Source organism: Mauremys reevesii, linkage group 4 (assembly GCF_016161935.1).
Source record: "Mauremys reevesii isolate NIE-2019 linkage group 4, ASM1616193v1, whole genome shotgun sequence".
Taxonomy (NCBI): domain Eukaryota; kingdom Metazoa; phylum Chordata; order Testudines; family Geoemydidae; genus Mauremys; species Mauremys reevesii.
In genome coordinates this window covers 767,393-786,362 of record NC_052626.1, presented here as the reverse complement: position 1 = coordinate 786,362, position 18,970 = coordinate 767,393, and positions in this window count along the sequence as shown.

Here is an 18,970-nt window from a genome sequence, read left to right as displayed (position 1 = left end):
AGGCCTTATTTTTTTCTTCTCTGTCTCTGACACTCCTCAAATACAATTATACCCAACTTTAAAATTACATGCAAATAAAGCACTCCAGCACCTGTGGCCTCCAAGAGATAAAACCATTTCCTCAGGTAGCTGAAAGTGCTTGTCTGAGTCCTTGGCTTCAGCTTGTTCCCTGGAGCAAGCCCTTATCTCGGCAAGGTTGTGTGCCCTGGAGTGTTCTCTGTGAATGGCTCGGATAGCAGTGAGGTTAGTGACAGCAAAATTCTCTTGGGTCACTGGCCCTTCAATGGCATTAGTGTCAGTGGGAATAATGAGATGTGGACAAAATTAAATAATATCAACCCAGTTCATCTTCACTGTTCAAAAATTAAATGAAAATTAATGGGAGCACATGGCTTTGTGGGTAATTAACTTCCAAAGCGGTTCCCTGTAATGTCAGACCAGCTCTCAGCCTCTTTACTGTCAGCCAGGTTAGGTCAAACTCTATTACTCCCTCCATAGTAATGTGCTGGAATTGAACCTAGACGGCATGACATCCTTTCTAAGGAATGCACAGGCACACAGACTACATCAGGGAAGCAGCAAGCCCTGAGGACAAAATAATTAGTAGATTAGCAGGGCATAGCAGAAGCAATCTGCACTGAAAATGCTACTGTCTAAGCTAGTGGAATAGCGGCATCAAGCTAGTCTCTTTCACCAGCAGCAGTTGGGCCAGTAGCAGATATTATGTCACCCACCTTGTCTCTCTAATATCTGGGACCCACATGGCTACAACAACACTGCAGACATCAACTCCGGTATGAATTCAAATCTGTACATGAGCTAGAAAGAAAGGCAATTTTGAGCACTCAACATTTTCTTTTCAGATGACCAAAGATTTATGCAAGGGTTGCTTTCCTTGGCATGTTGTGCCTCCTGGTGTGTGAAACATTCCCAACCCACACCAAAACTTCATGAAACCCACCTGCCTTCCGATTCCACTCTGTACTTCAGCCATGCTTGTGGAAATGTGCTTAGTAAAGTCCCTTTTTCACACCTCCTCCTGTGCCTCAGATGTCCTTCCACCTGGTTCATCTAGATGCTGTCTCCTCTAAGGGCCTGGCCCATTGGAGTTAAATGGAAGTTTTTCCTTTGACTTTGATGGGTTTTGGATCAGAACCTAAAACCCCTGCGAAAACTCACCTCTTGTGTGAGACCCAGAAGAAATGATTCAATAAAATAATAACAATGTTTAGAAAATTTCCAAACCCCAACCTTTCAGTCCAACTCTCATGATGTATGTAGGTGTGTCAGAGTAACCTGGTCATCTTATTGATGTATCCCTTAGCCTTTCTCCTGCTCCTCCACCTCCCTTCCGGTTCTAACCCCCACTCTTTGCATCACATCCCTTATTAGGCTGTAAGCTCTTTGTGGCATGCACCAGGTCTTTCTACGTGTTCTGTAAAGCACCTCGAACACGTTTTGGTGCTTACAATATAACACCAAACACTATCACATGATTTGACCAGGTTCGGCATTTACACAGAAGTAAATCAAGAGTGACTCCATGGAGGAAGCAGTGGTGCACGTGAGACTGGAATCAGGCCCATTAAGTACAATTAGCAAGCTCTTGTTAGGACGTACAGTATTGTGGTGTGGTTTGGATACATTTAAAACACTTTCTGAGAGGTCTGCATTTTCTGTTCCTGTTCCTTAATCACATTTGTGCTGTTGATGAAGCAGAGTGACCTGCTGTTCTGTTACATGCCCCTTCTGTGCATGTGCAATGGCAGCCAGGGAAGCAGCACAGACAGGAAAGCAATAAAGGCATTGAAGAATTTTCCCATGAAGGATGTGACTTTGCATTAGAGCTGATGGGGAATTTTTCAACAAAATGTTGTTTCTTTGTTGTTGGAAAATGCTGGTCAGCAAACCTGGAACATTTCGCAGACATGTAACAGTTGTAACAAAACTTTCCGCAGAAGGTTTCTGAGGTTGAAGATGAACTAGAGAGAGTGAGACTCATCCGGCTCTGGAATAGCCAATAGCTATGCGGGTAGGGCACTCCCGTGGGCTATGCAGCTTCAAGTTGCTGCTCTGAGTCAGGGAGCTCCTTTCTGGACATACAGCTCCTACATCCCAGGTGAGTGCACTAATCACCAGGCTATAAAGTCAGTCTATCAGTCTTAGTGTCTCATGCAGGAACTCTCCCACTATGTACAAATAATCACAGGGCAAAAGAGGGAGACTGACCCTGTAGGCTGTGGTTAGAACACTCAGACAGAGATGCACATTCAAGGCTCTGCTCAGAATTAGGTATTGCAGAGACTTGAAACTGGCTCTCCCATTTCCCAGCTATTCTGCTCTTTTGCATTCTCTGGTTTTCAAAAGAAATTCAAAATGGCTCAGTTTCACCTTAAAGCGGAATGATAAAACTGATTGTTAGATGGAAAAACCATATCCCTCCCTTGACTTTGCATGGATAATGTGACTTGTCAATCAGATAGACCCTGTACATATCTCTAAGAAACGTGCATCTTCTTTGAGGGATGTCAGAGTCATCAGACAAGCAGATATAGGCTCCAATCATTATCTTTTAGTGGCCATGTTACAACTTGGTAACATGTTATCAATGGTTCACAGTCATGCTGGAAGGGCATAATGAGTGGGGTCCCACAGGGATCGGTTCTGGGTCCGGTTCTGTTCAATATCTGCATCAGTGATTTAGATAATGGCATAGAGAGTACACTTATAAAGTTTGCGGACAGTACCACGCTGGGAGGGGTTGCAAGTGCTTTGGAGGATAGGATTAAAATTCAAAATGATCTGGAGAAACTGGAGAAATGGTCTGCAGTAAATAGGATGAAATTCAATAAGGACCAATGCAAAGTACTGCATTTAGGAAGGAACAATCAGTTGCACACATACAAAATGGGAAATGACCGCCTAGGGAGGAGTACTTCAGAAAGGGATCTGGGGGTCAAGTTAAATATGAGTCATCAGTGTAACGCTTTTGCAAAAAAAGCAAACATCATTCTGGGATGTATTAGCAGGAGTGTTGTAAGCAAGATGCGAGAAGTAATTCTTCCGCTCTACTCCAGGCTGATTAGGCCTCAACTGGAGTACTGTGTCCAGTTCTGGGTGCTACATTTCAGGAAAGATGTGGACACATTGGAGAAAGTCCAGAGAAGAGCAACAAAAATGATTAAAGGTCTAGAAAACATGACCTATGAGGGAAGATTGAAAAAATTGGGTTTGTTTAATCTGGAGAATAGAAGACTGAGAGGGGACATGATAACAGGTTTCAAGTACATAAAAGGTTTTTACAAGGAGAAGGGAGAAAAAATGTTCTTCTTAACCTCTGAGGATAGGACAAGAAGCAATGGGCTTAAATTGTAGCAAGGGAGGTTTAGGTTGGACATTAGGAAAAACTTCCTAACTGTCAGAGTGATTAAGCACTGGAATAAATTGCTTATGGAGGTTGTGGAATCTCCATCATTGGGGATTTTTAAGAGCAGGTTGGACAAACACCTGTCAGGAATGGTCTAGATAATACTTAGTCCTGGCTTGAGTGGAGGGGACTGGACTAGATGACCTCTCGAGGTCCTTTCCAGTCCTATGATTCTAACTTGAACTCCAGAAGCTCGCAAAGATGGATAAAAAAGAGTTATGGCAATAAAGAAATTCAGGGACAAAAAACACAGATCAGATTGCACTTAGCAACCAGTCCAGTGTTTTACAGGACCAGTCTGATGAAGGTCTGGAAGACAGATGGTCAGAGTGGAAGTAGTCAAGACAGCAGGAGAAGTAGTGGGCCTCCAAAGTGGGTGAAAAAAGATACATGCATTACCTCTGGAACACGGTCAGCAATGGATGAGTGAAAAGTGCTGAAGGAAAAAAGGGAACCGTGAAAGACAAAGGCAGATCCCGTAGGGACAAGTGTAAGATACAGAGAAAAATACAAAGAAATAAAGAAGAGATGCAGGCAAGATAGAAATGGCTGGGTTGAGAAGAAGGCTGCTGAGGCAGAAATAGCAGCTATATAGAATAGTGAATGACATTTCAGGAAGAACCAAATGATCACAGTTGACGTCCATCAGGGAGTCTCACAGACAGAGGCGGAAAACACAAGAACAAGCCAGACAACGGAAAGAACATTTTCACTCCATATTAAACTGTCCAGAGCTGAAGATCCTGTACACATGCAAGAGAAATGCCAATGCTAAGTTAGAAGAGGGACCAATAACATCAGATGAAATTAAAATAGACATCAAAGGTTTCAAACAGAGGAAAGACACCTGGGATTGACAGAAATCAAGCAGAAGTACAAAAGGCAGGAGGACAAATTATGACTGAACATCTAACAAAATGCTGTAACAAAATATGGGTGAAAAAACAAGTGCTAGGAGTCTGGAAAGGTGAGCTTAGTGCATGACCTGCAGAGATGTTGTACTGCTCTCAATCCTGGACAAAGTATTGGTTACATTATTCTGAACAGAATAAAGAAGGCAGTGGATGAAATATTTCAAGAACAGGCTGGGTTCTCTCCAGCTAGATCATGTTGTGAACGGACATTCATTATTCAATAGACCACCGAAAAAGCTACTGCTTGGTAAAAAGCCATCTTAATAAACTTATCAACTTTAAGAAAGCATTTGATAGTTTCCACAGAGAGATCCTGTGGAATATTGCTTGATGCTATCGGATACCAGACAAGCTGATCAACATAATAAAGAGTTTATATGATGGAAGTAGATGTGCAGCAAGATCAGCTACAGCCCTGGGTGAGTGATTTGATATTGTAATTGGAGTGAGACAGGGAGGTGTCTTTGCACTAGAAATAGACTGTTGATGAAACTAGCAATAGAGGGCACCATGGACGATGTAAAACGAGTTAGCAGAGATGAGTTACACAACCTGGAATTTACCGACAACATTGTTTTACTAAGTATGACGTGGATGGAATGATTTACTTACAGCAGAAGTAGAACAGGAAGCAGCAAAAATTGGATTGCAGAGAAAACCAAGATTATGAAGGTAGGAAACTGAACGACAGATGCAAATGTGTACGTGGCTGGAAAAGAAATTGAACAGATAGAAGAGTTCTGCTTTCTGGGGAGTGTGATGACAGTTGAAGATGGCTGCGATAGAGAGAGTCATAGGAGGCTAGGAAAAGCAAACACCATGTTTGGAAGGATGAATAATGTGTGGCCAAACAGAGGTCTCCACACCAAACTAAAAGTTGGATTAAACCATGCCCTCATACTGACCACACTCCTGGGCGGAGCAGAGACTTGGCAAATGACCCTGGCTAACAAGAAGAGACTGGAGGCTGCCCATCACAGATGGCTGAGGCAGATACTACATATTTTATGGAAAGACAAAATAACAGATGTGAGAGTAAGGGAGCTGACAGAGCAGGACACAGAAAATATAATCAAAGAAAGAAGGGCCATGTGGTTGGGACACATTCTCCATGTGGAAGATGGGAGACATGCTAAGCAAGCATTGAACTGGGTACCTGAGGGAGGAAAGACCAAGGAGGAACTGGCAGAAGAGAGTGATATAAGATATTGAATGGACTGGCATTACCTGGGAAGAATAACCACAACTAGTGAGCAACCATCAATGGAGAAATTGGAGTACTGCCTGGGGTGGACAATGAGCTGAACATGAGCTCCCCGTGTGACACTGTGGCCAAAAGAGGTGAAAGAATATTGATGCAACCATGGCTGGAACATGGTGTCCAACTGTGGTGTGCACAATTCAATAAGGGGGTTAACAAGTTGGAGAGAGCTCAGAGGAGATGAGAATGATAAAAAAAAACCTGGAAAACTCGCCTTACAGTGATAGACTCAAGGAGCTCCATATATTTTGCTTATCAAAAAGAAGGTTAAGGCGTGAGGATCACACTCTATAAATAAATACACGAGGCACAGACATTTGATAATAGATGAGCTCTTCAATCAAGCAGACAAATGTATAAGACGATCCAGTAGCTGGAAGTTGAAGCTGGACAAATTCAGACTGGAAATAATATGCAAATTTTAACTGTGAGTGTAATTAACGACTGGAGATATTTACCAGCTGTTGTGGTGGATTCTCTATCACTGGCAATTTTTAAACCCAGATTGGATGTGTTTCTAAATGATCAAACCAGAATTAACTCAGGGAGTCCTATGGCCGGTGCTATGAAGGAGGTCACACTAGACGCGCACAATCCAGCCCTCAGAGCTGTACCTATCTTAGCACACGTATGCTGCCAAGGAAAGTTGCTTTGAGGGAATGTCACTGTTTTCTCTCTCTGGTGTAATGAAGATATGTAAAAGCCCCTGGTCATGCCTGGTCAGTGATCACTTAGGGAAACAGTTGTTAGCAAGGCCTGACTGCAACTGTGAGAGAAATGTGAATTTGCTTAATGGGAAATGTTAGGAACAAATGATTTAAGAATAAAAAGGGGGAGGTTTCCATAGCAACAAAGAGCAAGAGGAAAAAACAGTCAATAAAAATTCAAAGAATTACTTCCATTCGAAACGGATGTGCCCCAAATCTAGACCAGCAATGAACAGGTTGGTAACATAAAATGAGAAATGCTGTCACGCTAAATATGTTTTCCTTAATAATTAATTCTGAAGATTCACATTACATGAAGTGAAAATAGGATAGTTGCCAACATGGAAAGTCAACCAAAATGCACTTTGCTTATTAATAATTCATTGCTTTACGCAGTGCCAGGTAGATGGGGTCTATCATGACTTTTGTGGTGATTGCAGATTATAATTTCCTAAGGAGAGCACAGGGTTAACAAAGAAACATTAATTCCCAAACAGCTATAAATTTATCACTTGCTAAAAGCATCTTGTAGAAGGGTATCTGTTCTTGTGACTGAAATATAAAAGCAATACCAAGCATAACTAATCCCTGAGATCTCAGGGCAACCTCTAGCAGTTCAGAGAATGATTTCACTTGATTTCTGAGCTCTCACCTCTATGTTCAAGGCAATAGTGTGTCCAAATCGTATCCAAACCATTTTGGTCCATCTGCATTTAACTGTTAGTGTATTCTTAGGAAGCTCAGTGAAGCAAGATCTGAAATAACAGTGGAAACCTTGTCTTTGGGCAAGAAGACCAGAAGTTTCATTCCCTTTCCATGATATCTGCAGGAAATAGCACCCCCTCCCCGCCGGAAGGGATTGGTGTGAGAGGAGGCAGTAAGGTAACGGGGAGACGGGAGGGAGATTGAAGAAGAGAAGTGAAAAGGAACGCATTCTCTCCTCAGCACTGAAATGCCAACAACCAAGGTAATTAAGGGGAGTGCTGGTCCAATCTGAGCTTTCCACAGCACAGGCAAAGAGGACTGTCTTTACTCACAGTGTTAGTTTCTCTGAGGCAAGTCTTCAGTTTGAGAGACTGTTGACATAAAGGTTGACTAAACCCTCTGGGTGGGATTTTGAAAGGAGGCAAAGGGCCAGATTTTCAAAGGTATTCAGGCACCTATAGATGCAGGTAGGGACTTAGTGGGATTTTTGAAAGTGCCTAGGCACCTAAGTCCCACTGAAATCAGTGGTGCCTAAGTCACTTAGGCTCTGTAGAAAATCCCACACACTTGCTCCTTTTTAGGCCCTTTGTTTCTGTGAGTGATGAATGGTCTCGAGGTGCTCGGAGCACAACATTGCTGAGCGGCTGCTCGCTGTGTGCCTCAAGGTGACGTGTGTTGTGCTCTTTCACGGTGACGTGTGTTGTGCTTGCTGTGTGCCTCACAGTGACATGTGTTGTGCTCTCTGTGTGCCTCATGGTGACGTTGTAACGATGTTGCCTCTTGGGGGGACACAACTGAAAAAGGCAGTCAAAAAAGCAAACAGGATGTTAAGAATCATTAAAAAGGGGATAGAGAATAAGACTGAGAATATATTATTGCCCTTATATAAATCCATGGTACACCCACATCTCGAATACTGTGTACAGATGTGGTCTCCTCACCTCAAAAAAGATATTCTAGCACTAGAAAAGGTTCAGAAAAGGGCAACTAAAATGATTAGGGGTTTGGAGAGGGTCCCATACGAGGAAAGATTAAAGAGGCTAGGACTCTTCAGCTTGGAAAAGAGAAGACTGAGGGGGGATATGATAGAGGTCTATAAAATCATGAGTGATATTGAGAAAGTGGATAAGGAAAAGTTATTTACTTATTCCCATAATACAAGAACTAGGGGTCACCAAATGAAATTAATAGGCAGCAGGTTTAAAACAAATAAAAGGAAGTTCTTCTTCATGCAGCGCACAGTCAACTTGTGGAACTCCTTACCTGAGGAGGTTGTGAAGGCTAGGACCATAACAGTGTTTAAAAGAGAACTGGATACATTCATGGAGGTTAAGTCCATAAATGGCTATTAACCAGGATGGGTAAGGAATGGTGTCCCTAGCCTCTGTTTGTCAGAGGATGGAAATGGATGTCAGGAGAGAGATCACTTGATTATTGCCTGTTAGGTTCACTCCCCCTGGGGCACCCGGCATTGGCCACTGTCGGTAGACAGATACTGGGCTAGATGGACCTTTGGTCTGACCTGATATGGCCGTTCTTGTGTTCTTATGTAAAGTATCAATTCAGGATAAATTGCTGGGGTTTTTCCACCTCTAAGGCAAACCAAACCAGCCAAACAGAGAGGACTTTGGTCTCACCCCACTGGCTAACCACAAGTCACACAAGCAATTCCCTGAGACACTCCAGTTTCCTAGTATCACCACCAGTGCCACTCGTTATAGGGATGAATGGTTATGAAAACCAATACCCCGGTAAAAGAAAAAAGTTTCTGCTGATCCAAAAGGACCAAGCCCCAGACCCAGACCCACAAATCATGCTGTTGCCAATCCTTTAGAATCTAAAATCTAAAGGTTTATTCATGAAAAGAAAGAAATATAGATGAGAGCTAGAATTGGTTAAAAGGAATCAATTACATACAGTAATGGCAAAGTTCTTGATTCAGGCTTGTAGCAGTGATGGAATAAACTGCAGGCACAAATCAAGTCTCTGGAACATCCCCAGTTGGGATGGGTCATTCAGTCCATTGTTCAGAGCTTCAGTTTGTAACAAAGTTCCTCCAGAGGCAAGAAGCATCCCTCTTGGAGCTCTTTATACATGACAGTTGATGGTAGCAGTCTTGGAAAGGCAGTGCACCTCCAGCTCTGCTACTGGGATAGGCAAGGTTCATATATTATCAGAGAAAAACAGTTTCAGCTCACAGCAAAATACACAAACATTCACCAGGTGGCAAGTGTTTCTTTTCCTAATTTGTTAGAAAAATTAGTGAGAAAAACAAAGATCCTTTTCTTTCTTATGTGAAAAATATGTACATAGATAAAAATAGTTGTGGGATTTAGAGACAATTATTAAAGTAATATTCTCAGCAATGCACAGGAAACAAAATGCAGAAAATTGTCCATATGCACCCTGAGAAATCCTTAAATTTTTTGGTTTCTGCATGGACTGTTAGGCTTTGTGGGCAGTAATGTACATGGACGTACTGTACGTATGTCTCAGGGTTCGGTCCCTGTTCGGTGCCTCCTTGAGTGTGGGTCTGGGGATTACTCCACTCAGCTCTGATGCCCCCCTTCCAACCGGTTGCTCTCACCATGTCCCTCCTCGCTCTCCAGGGCACTCTTTGTGACTCAGCCCTCTGGCCAGGTGGCCCTGTAGTCCTCCCCTTCTGGGGTGTCATAGCCCAACTGGGTCCGCTGTCCGCATGCCATTCCAGACAGCCTGCTGCTTCAAGGCCAGGTCCTGGGTCTGGTAGGGGAACCTGCCTGCCCACTATTCTGGATTCCAACCCAGGGGCTCGATGTCTAGCAACTACGCTCTGCTTGCTCCTTGTTGTGGAGTATTTTCGGAATGGATTTCAGAAGGACAGAGGTGCTCACGTTAACACTGGGTTGTTTGCTGGACATTGTCACATTATTTGAGGCTCGATTGTTTCTCTCTTTCAACTGCCTCTCCAGACAAGCTTCCTATTCCTGTTCTCTTCCCTGGGGCTGCCTGCTCTGCATGTGATTACACCTCTCTCCTATTGTAGCTGATTGAGCTTCATCGAGGGTGCAGGGAAGATCATATAAAATGCACAAAATGCTAATGTTCACCAAATGCAGGCCATGCACACCCATGGCACTATCCAACATTATTACCTGGAACAGCCAGGCATTAAGGAACGTTACAGAGCCCTTCCAGAGAGAATGAGAGGGCGCCTCTTCAGACCATCACATCGTCCTTTGGCAGAGCCAAACTACCTTATGAAACAGGAAACTGTGGTTCTTCCACAGCAATAGACCATACATTGCAAATGACTCTGAGCACCCTGCCAAGCGTGGAACTGGCCAGTTGCCCTGTACTAAAGAAGCAGCAGCACAGGCAGCATGAGAAAGACAATGGCATTGGTGAAACCACAGAGTTCCTGCCGACTTCGCTGTTAGAAATGAGACTCACCCACATTCCAAGCTGGGGTAAGTCCTCACAGTCAATTCACAGCAGCGATTCATAAATGTGCAGGCTCCAAGGCCAGAAGGGACCATTGTGATCATCTGCCCAAACTCCTGTCTATCACGGGCCGGAGACCAGCCCCCAAATCGTTCCGTTTGGAGCTAGAGCAGATCTTTCAGAACAGCAGCCAATCTGGATTTAAAAATGGTCAGTGATGGAGAATCCACTAGGACCCTTGGTAAGTTGTTCCAGTGGTTAATTAACCTCACTATTAAAAAATTGCACCTTATTTCCAGTCTGAATTTTTCTAGCTTCAGCTGCCAGGAATTGGGTCTTGTTCTACTCTTTGTCTCTCGATTGAAGAGCCCTCTATTATCAGATTTCTGCTCCTCATATAGGTACTTAGAGAGTGTGATTAAGTCACCTCATAATCACCTCTTTGTTAAGCTAAATAGAATGAGTGCCAGGAGTCTATCCCTCTAAGGCAGGTTTTCTAAACCTTTAATCATTCTCCAGCCTTTCTCTGAACCCTCTTCAGTTCATCAACATCCTTCTTGAGTTTTGAAGAACAGACTGGGATACAGGATTCCAGCAGTGGTCACATTAGTGCCAAATACTGATGGAAAATAACCACTTTACTCCTACTCAAGATTCACCTGTATATATATCCAAGGTGTGCATTAGCCCTTTTGGCCACGGGGTCTCACTGAGAGCTCATGTTCAACGGATTCACACCATGACCCGCAAATCTTTTCCAGGGTCACTGTTTCCCAGGATAGAGGCCCCCGTCCTGTATCTACAGCCTGCATTCCTTGTTCCTAGATGTCTATGTTTGCATTTAGCCGTAATAAAGTGCACATCATTTGATTGCGCCCAGTTTACCAAGCAATCCAGATCATTCTGTATTAGTTTTCATTAGTTATCACTTGCCCAACTTTTGTGTCATCTGCAAACTTTCTCAGTGATGATTTTATGTTTTCTGTCAGATTATTCATAAAAATGCTAGATAGTGTAGGGCCAAGAACCAATCCCTTTGGGCTCCCACTAGAAATGCACCCACTCAATAACCATTCCCCATTTAGTTACATTTTAAGACCTATAAATTAGCCAGGTTTTAATCCACTTAATGTGTGCCAAGTTAGTTTTATAATGTTCTAGATTTTTAATTAAACAGTCAGTGGCACCAAGTCAAACACCTCACAAGAGTTTAACTATGTTACATCAACGCTATTACCTTTCTCAATCGGACTTCTCATCTCATCAAAAAAGATATCAAGTTAGGATCTATAGTTCATACACTGATGGTGCATCAGCTTACACCAGCTCTGAATTTAGTCCCTGGTTTCTAGGGAACAGAATAATTCATTCTGCTCTCTGAGCACACCCTAACGTGGAGAGCAGCTGTGTATGAACATAAGAACAGCCACACTGCGTCAGATCAAAGGTCCATCTAGCCCAGTATCCTGTCGTCCAACAGTAGCCAATGCCAGGTGTTTTAGAGGGAATGAACAGAACTGACAATCATCAAGTGATCTATCCTGTTATCTGCTACCAGCTTCTGGCTAGAGACACCCAGAGCTTGAGGTTGCATCTCTGCCCATCTTGGCTAATAGCCATTGATGGACCTATCCTCTCAGATTCCACGTGTGAGAGACCAAGCTCTTATGGTGGCTCGGTGAAGCTGCACATCCCTGACAGTGGCTGGAGCAAGTGTGGGAGTGTGAGACAGGAGAGCAGGCTGCTCTCTTCCCCTCTCTATTTCACACAGAACAAATAAGAACAACTGAGGGAAAGGCTGTGTTTTAATAAACCCTCTATTTAATACTAAGAATGTGATTGCACAAATCTTCTGTGTGTGACAAAAGTATACGTAGAGACCCACCTGCCTACCTGTCAGCCCAGCACATGAATCCACACTGAACTGAAACCCAGCTGGCAGCAGGTTTTTAGAGCCTGCATCCCTCTCCTCTGCCAGGGCCTGCTCTGTAATGAGGGCCAAAGTAGCTCAGCTGCAGACAGCCAACAAAGAAGACCTTTGTGTCAGGGAACAACACAAAGCTGGAGGAACAGATCCTCTCCTTTTGTGCCGCAGCACAGCTGGGCTGTGCCTTTATCGCTGGCTGTGGGGCTGGCAGTGGGCATGGGACTTTCTGTACAGAATCTAGGCATATGCCTCTGTGCTGTGTGCACCGTGACACTAGCAGACCAGGTGCCAGCTCATGCCAAGGCCCCTAGGCCCCACTGAACACTGACAAATGCCTGGCTGGAGCCAGTCTGGCTCACCTGTGGGTTTGCATTGTTAACATAGGGATTAGATTTATAGAGATGTGCTTGAGGTTTATGAAATGCTTGTGAGTTACAGAGTAAACACTCTGATATAACCTTCTAACAACGCATACAGGTGTTATACATGAGATTAATGCAAGCAGCAACTGTAAAAGTGTTTGCTCTGAAATTAGAAAGCCCCACAGCCAGGAGAGATGCATTACCAAAGGGTGAAATGCTGGTTTACCAGGACAGGTGCCATCTCCTGCCCAACAAAGAAGGTCCATGGACACTAGACAAGTCACTGTGGAACATCAATGGACAAAAGACTTTGGTGATTGCTCCACCCACTCCATAAAGAGGGGCTATTCACACACCCTAGTCCCATCAGCTTGAACTCTGTGGGCAGGGAATAAAAAACCCGACAAGAAGCAATTGTTATCCCTGTGCTGCTTGGCCGTCAGGGAGAGAGCCGGACTTCTAAGCATAAGCGAGGGATCTGCAGCTGCTTAGCCTGGGTTAGCCCTAGAGGACATGTTGCACACTATAACAGTCTCTATTACTTTTTATTAACCCATGACTGTAACTCATTTGTGGGTGCAAGTTTACCTGGTTTAACTTTCCTATGTCAATAACTTTCTTATGTCAATTTCCTAGTTAATAAATCGTGAGTAGGGTTGGCTACAAGCATTGTCTGAAGGCTTGGACTATAACAGCATTTAAAAGAGAACTGTATCAATTCATGGAGGTTAAGTCCATAAATGGCTATTAGCCAGGATGGGTAAGAATGGTGTCCCTAGCCTCTGTTTGTCAGAGGGTGGAGATGGATGGCAGGAGAGAGATCACTTGATCATTGCCTGTTAGGTCCACTCCCTCTGGGGCACCTGGGATTGGCCACTGTCGGTAGACAGGATACTGGGCTGGATGGACCTTTGGTCTGACCCAGTGTGGCCGTTCTCATGTTCTTATGTCTTTAGAGAGAGGTAAGTGAGGAAGTGACTTGGGACAGGGACTAACCTGCACATTGTTGTGATTTGGGGCATCAGGGATCATCTATCAGAAAGGCAGGCTTTCCTGGGAAGCCAGATAGACCTTGTGCCCAAGGGGCCTGTCTGTAACTCCATGCCGACGCTGGTACAGTGCTTGAGGAGTTGGTTGGTGACATTTAAGTGTAGAACTCACATTGGGGGGTTGCGCGCTGGTTTGTAACAGGCTGCTCTGAGGTTGGCACTCACAGTCCTCAGCCACTCCAGACAGGCTGACATGCACAGCCACTGGCCATTCCGCTGGCAATCCCGAACCTAGCCATGCCCCTGCGTGGAGAGCTGTGGGCTGCCGCGGCGCTGCTCAGCTCCTGTGGATACGCTCTCGACAGCCCTTCGACTGCCCCTGAGCGTGGGTTTGGTCCCTAATGAGTGAACATGCTGTGCCCCCCGCTGCCCAGTGCTTGTCTCAGGAACACAAAGTGGTGGGAGGTAAATGCTCCTTGTGGTTTTTACCATAGTCAGTGCCTTGTTTTGTGTGGCGAGAGGTGCTCTGAAGGTCACTGCAGACACGCTGTGCCTGGTTCACCAGTGTAGCCAGCAGCCACTGGTTACTCTGATGAAAGGCACAGGAGACTCAGGGTCAAAGGAGGGCAAATCCCTGCTGGCCTAGCGCTGAGCTCACCTGCCCCCTGTCTGGGCAGAACCAGTCTCATGACCAGACCCTGAACCTTTACGGCTGATTTTCACTCATTGGGTGGCATGAAGCAACCCAGAGGGATTCCCCTGATATAGGGCCAATGCTCTGTCGTGCCCCTCTCTTATGGCTCTAACCAGGGCAGCTCCCGTGGATTTAAGGGGAGTTTGCAGCACCATCCTGATCTCAGGGATGAGCGTGGCAGGCTCCTGCAGAGGCAGAGCTGGCCGCTACCCCAGCTTGTCTAGTCGGCTGAGCTGCACTCAGAGAGAGGATTCATGCCCCTGGCACTCCCGACCCCAGTCTGGCCGTGCACCAGGACTGCGCTGGACTAAGCCTTGCTGCCCAGGCCCCGCCCAGCTACCACATTCTCCTCAGTTTTACGTGTCTCCTGAGTGACATCAGTAATGTGAACTGGGAGTGGAAGCAGAAGTAGGCTGAAAGCAATGGCAGTGTCCTCTCTGGCAGTGTGATCTCGCTCGGGAGTAACACTGCACTCATCTGGCACCCAAGTGTCTTTGGGATCTGAACGCTTTTCAGTGCTGCAAACTGCCCTCCTGCCCAGTATGTGCAGAGCACGGCCCTGCACTCTAGTCCGAGTGCCAGCGCTGGGACAATTTGTGTATTTGGTGTTGCTAACGTCCATTTTTTTTCTTTTAGTTTTTGAACACTTTTCTCTTTCATGTGTATGAAACAGAATCCAGGAGTGACTGAATGACGACATAATACGTTGTCCCTCTGATCGAGGCTATCTGACGTGAAGGTCATCGCTAGGACTGCTTATGTGCTTGCTTTTGAAAGATTGTCAAAGCAGCCCAGAGCTTTGGACAGGCACTTTTCATTGTGGAGTAATGAAAACTGGAATAAATATATATTGTGTGTAGCATACTTTGAAAAGTTCCCTATCTCTTTTCCCTTGTACAATTTGTAACAGCAATAAATGCCGTGTGACTTGTGTGCAGAACATGATTTGGGCAAAGCAGAAGTAATAATTAGAGGCAATTTCATATAATTCTGACACTAATTTCTATGATTCTACCAAACATTGCAACATTTCAAAAATAAGAAAAATCCTGTAATAGGATTTGCATAACAGAGAGTCAAAAGGACTAATCCCTCTGTCAGGTCTAAGCATTTCCAAATAGTCCCTTATTGCAGGCTGAGTAAATCATTGTGCTCAGGATACCTTAGCAATTCTTGTTCCAGCACCTGATCTGTGTGCCGAGAACAGAGTGGGAGCCCAATCTAGGCCCTGTGCTATTGCATTAGTGAAAACAGAGCCTGGCTCTAAAAAGAAAGAGTTACCAAATGGAGAGCAATCCTCTGGGTGTGTGCATCCGCTAACCTGTGCATCCTCTGGGTGTGTGCATCCGCTAACCTGTGCATCCTCTGGGTGTGTGCATCCGCTAACCTGTGCATCCACTAACCTGTGCATCCTCTGGGTGTGTGCATCCGCTAACCTGTGCATCCTCTGGGTGTGTGCATCCGCTAACCTGTGCATCCTCTGGGTGTGTGCATCCACTAAGCTGTGCATCCTCTGGGTGTGTGCATCCGCTAACCTGTGCATCCGCTAACCTGTGCATCCTCTGGGTGTGTGCATCTGCTAACCTGTGCATCCACTAACCTGTGCATCCTCTGGGTGTGTGCATCCGCTAACCTGTGCATCCTCTGGGTGTGTGCATCCGCTAAGCTGTGCTTCCGCTAACCTGTGCATCCTCTGGGTGTGTGCATCCGCTAACCTGTGCATCCTCTGGGTGTGTGCATCCCCTAACCTGTGCATCCTCTGGGTGTGTGCATCCGCTAACCTGTGCATCCTCTGGGTGTGTGCATCCGCTAACCTGTGCATCCTCTGGGTGTGTGCATCTGCTAACTGTGCATCCCCTAACCTGTGCATCCTCTGGGTGTGTCCACCCGCTAACCTGTGCTTCCGCTAACCTGTGCATCCTCTGGGTGTGTGCATCTGCTAACCTGTGCATCCACTAACCTGTGCATCCTCTGGGTGTGTCCATCCGCTAACCTGTGCATCCTCTGGGTGTGTGCATCTGCTAACCTGTTGTCATAAACAGATAGTTAAGGGTTAAGGTCTCTTTTACCTGTAAAGGGTTAACAAGCTCAGTAACCTGACGGACACCTGACCAGAGGACCAATCAAGGGACAAGATCATTTCAAATCTCTGTGGAGGGAAGTCTTTGTCTGTGTTCTTTGTTTGGGTTGTTGTTCTCTCTTTGGATCTAAGAGGGGGCAGACGTAATTCCAGGCTCTCCAGGTTTCCTGAAGTATTCTCTTCTATTCAGTATTGTGAGTATTAGAAAGACGGACTAGTCTTCTAATTAATTTCTGTATTTGCAAATGTGTGTTTGCTGGAACCCTATTTTATTTTATATTTTGGTTGCTGTATTTGTCCTGATGCTAGCTCTCTAGTTTCATAAGTCATACCCTGTAACATTTCCATCCTGGTGTTACAGAGATAGTGTACTTTCTTTCTTTCTTTTAGTAAAATCCTTTTCTTTTCAGAACCTGATTGATTTCTTCCCTTGTTTGGATTTTCAGGGGAAGGGGAGGGGGGAAAAGTGAATCCCTCTTTGTTTTGATTCAAGGAGTTTGAATCAAAGTGATCTCTCCCAATGACTAGGGGAGGGGGGAGGAGGTGGGGGAATGGTTTATTTCCCTTTGTGTTGAAATCCAAGGAAGTTGGGATCTGTGTTCCTCAGGGAAAGTTTGGGGGAACAGGGAGTGTGCTAGACACTGGAATTTCTAGCTGATGGCAGCTTTACCAGATCTAAACTAGGATTTAAGTTTAGAGGAGCCTATGCGGGTCCCCATCTTGTGAATGCTAAAGTTCAAAGTGGGGAATAAACCTATGACACCTGTGCATCTGCTAACCTGTGCATTTGCACAGCAATACAAGCTGGTGATTATAATCACAGAATATCAGGGTTGGAAGTGACCTCAGGAGGTCATCTAGTCCAACTCCCTGCTCAAAGCAGGACCAATTTCCAACTAAATCATCCTAGCCAGGGCTTTTTCAAGATGGGCCTTAAAAACCTCTAAGGAAGAAGATTCCACCACCTCCCTAGGTAACCCATTCCACTGCTTCACCACCCTCCTAGTTAAATAGTGTTTCCTAATATCCAAGCTAGATTTTCCCCACTGCAACTTGAGACCATTGCTTCTTGTTCTGTCATCTGCTACCACTGAGAACAGTCTAGATCCATCCTCTTTGGAACCCTCCTTTCAGGTAGTTGAAAGCAGCTATCAAATCCCCCCTCACTCTTCTCTTCTGCAGACTAAACAATCCCAGTTTCCTCAGCCTCTCCTCATAAGTCATGTGCTCCAGCCCCCTAATCATTTTTGTTGCCCTTGGCTGGACTCTTTCCAATTTTTCCACATCCTTCTTGTAGTGTGGGGCCCAAAACTGGACACAGTACTCCAGATGAGGCCTCACCAATGTCGAATACAGGGGAATGATCATGTCCCTCGATCTGCTGGCAATGCCCCCATCTTATACAGCCCAAAATGCCGTTAGTCTTCTTGGCAATAAGGGCACACTATTGACTCATATCCACTGTTCCCCCCTCCCCTCCAGTCTCTTCCCATTTGGGTAATTGAAGGCAAAATGACGCTGTTACTAGCCCTCCCAAGAGTCTGACATCACAGGAGACCAAACCATGTATCCCCAACATTCAGTCCTCTATAGAATTTACTCTCCACCCCAGTCATCATACAAACCTTGCAGAGCTGATCGGTGACTGGCCGCCATTTTGAGTGCTGACTAACCCCAGACTTTGTCAGTCACAAGAGGCTGAAAAAAGAGGGCCCAGTTCTCTGTGGTGTAAAGGAGTGAAGTCCTATTGGCTTCAGTGGAGTTCTGCCTACTTACGCCATCGAAGAATTTGTCCCAGCACCATTTCAATCCAGTTCAGGTTGGCTGTGTTGGCCACATGATGTCAACTCACTTTTTTTTTTTTACAGTGAAGTTTTAAGTGTCTCAGTCCTGTGAAATACACACAGGCAGTGTCAGGCCCAGAGCCAGAGTGGCTCCCCAGATGGGGAGGCGAGCAGGCCACCCAGAGAGGCTGCAGACTGTTTTACAGAGGTGGCTTTAGCCCAGTGGCCAATGTGGCTCCGTACCCATTTTCCACGTGCCCTGTAAGCAGGACCAGCGTGTGTGAAGGCAGAGGGGTTGGCCACGATGTGCATTGCGTACAGAACGGGCACAGTACCAGGAACGGGAGTACCAGCTTCTGGGCCAAGGAGCCACCTCCTGGTCCTGCCTGGCTGGGGTTAGGAGCAGAGCTCCGTCGCAGTCCCCTTGGCTGGGCGGCCCAGCGGGAGCGTCTCTAGCTAACAAGAGTCAGCCGCCTGTACACAAGACGTGTGCCCTCTGCGGGCTGTTTAACCCAGCTCTACTGGGGTCCTTTTGTTGTGATGTGTAGTGAGGTGCACCCCTCTGCCCACCAGCCATTGCCAGATGTGAAATTCTCCAGAGCTGCAGTGTAATCCTGAGGAGAGGAGTCATTTCCTCCCAACCATGTAGAAAGTCCCTTCTGAGCATCCCGGCTACTGGAGCTGCCGGCTGGAAATA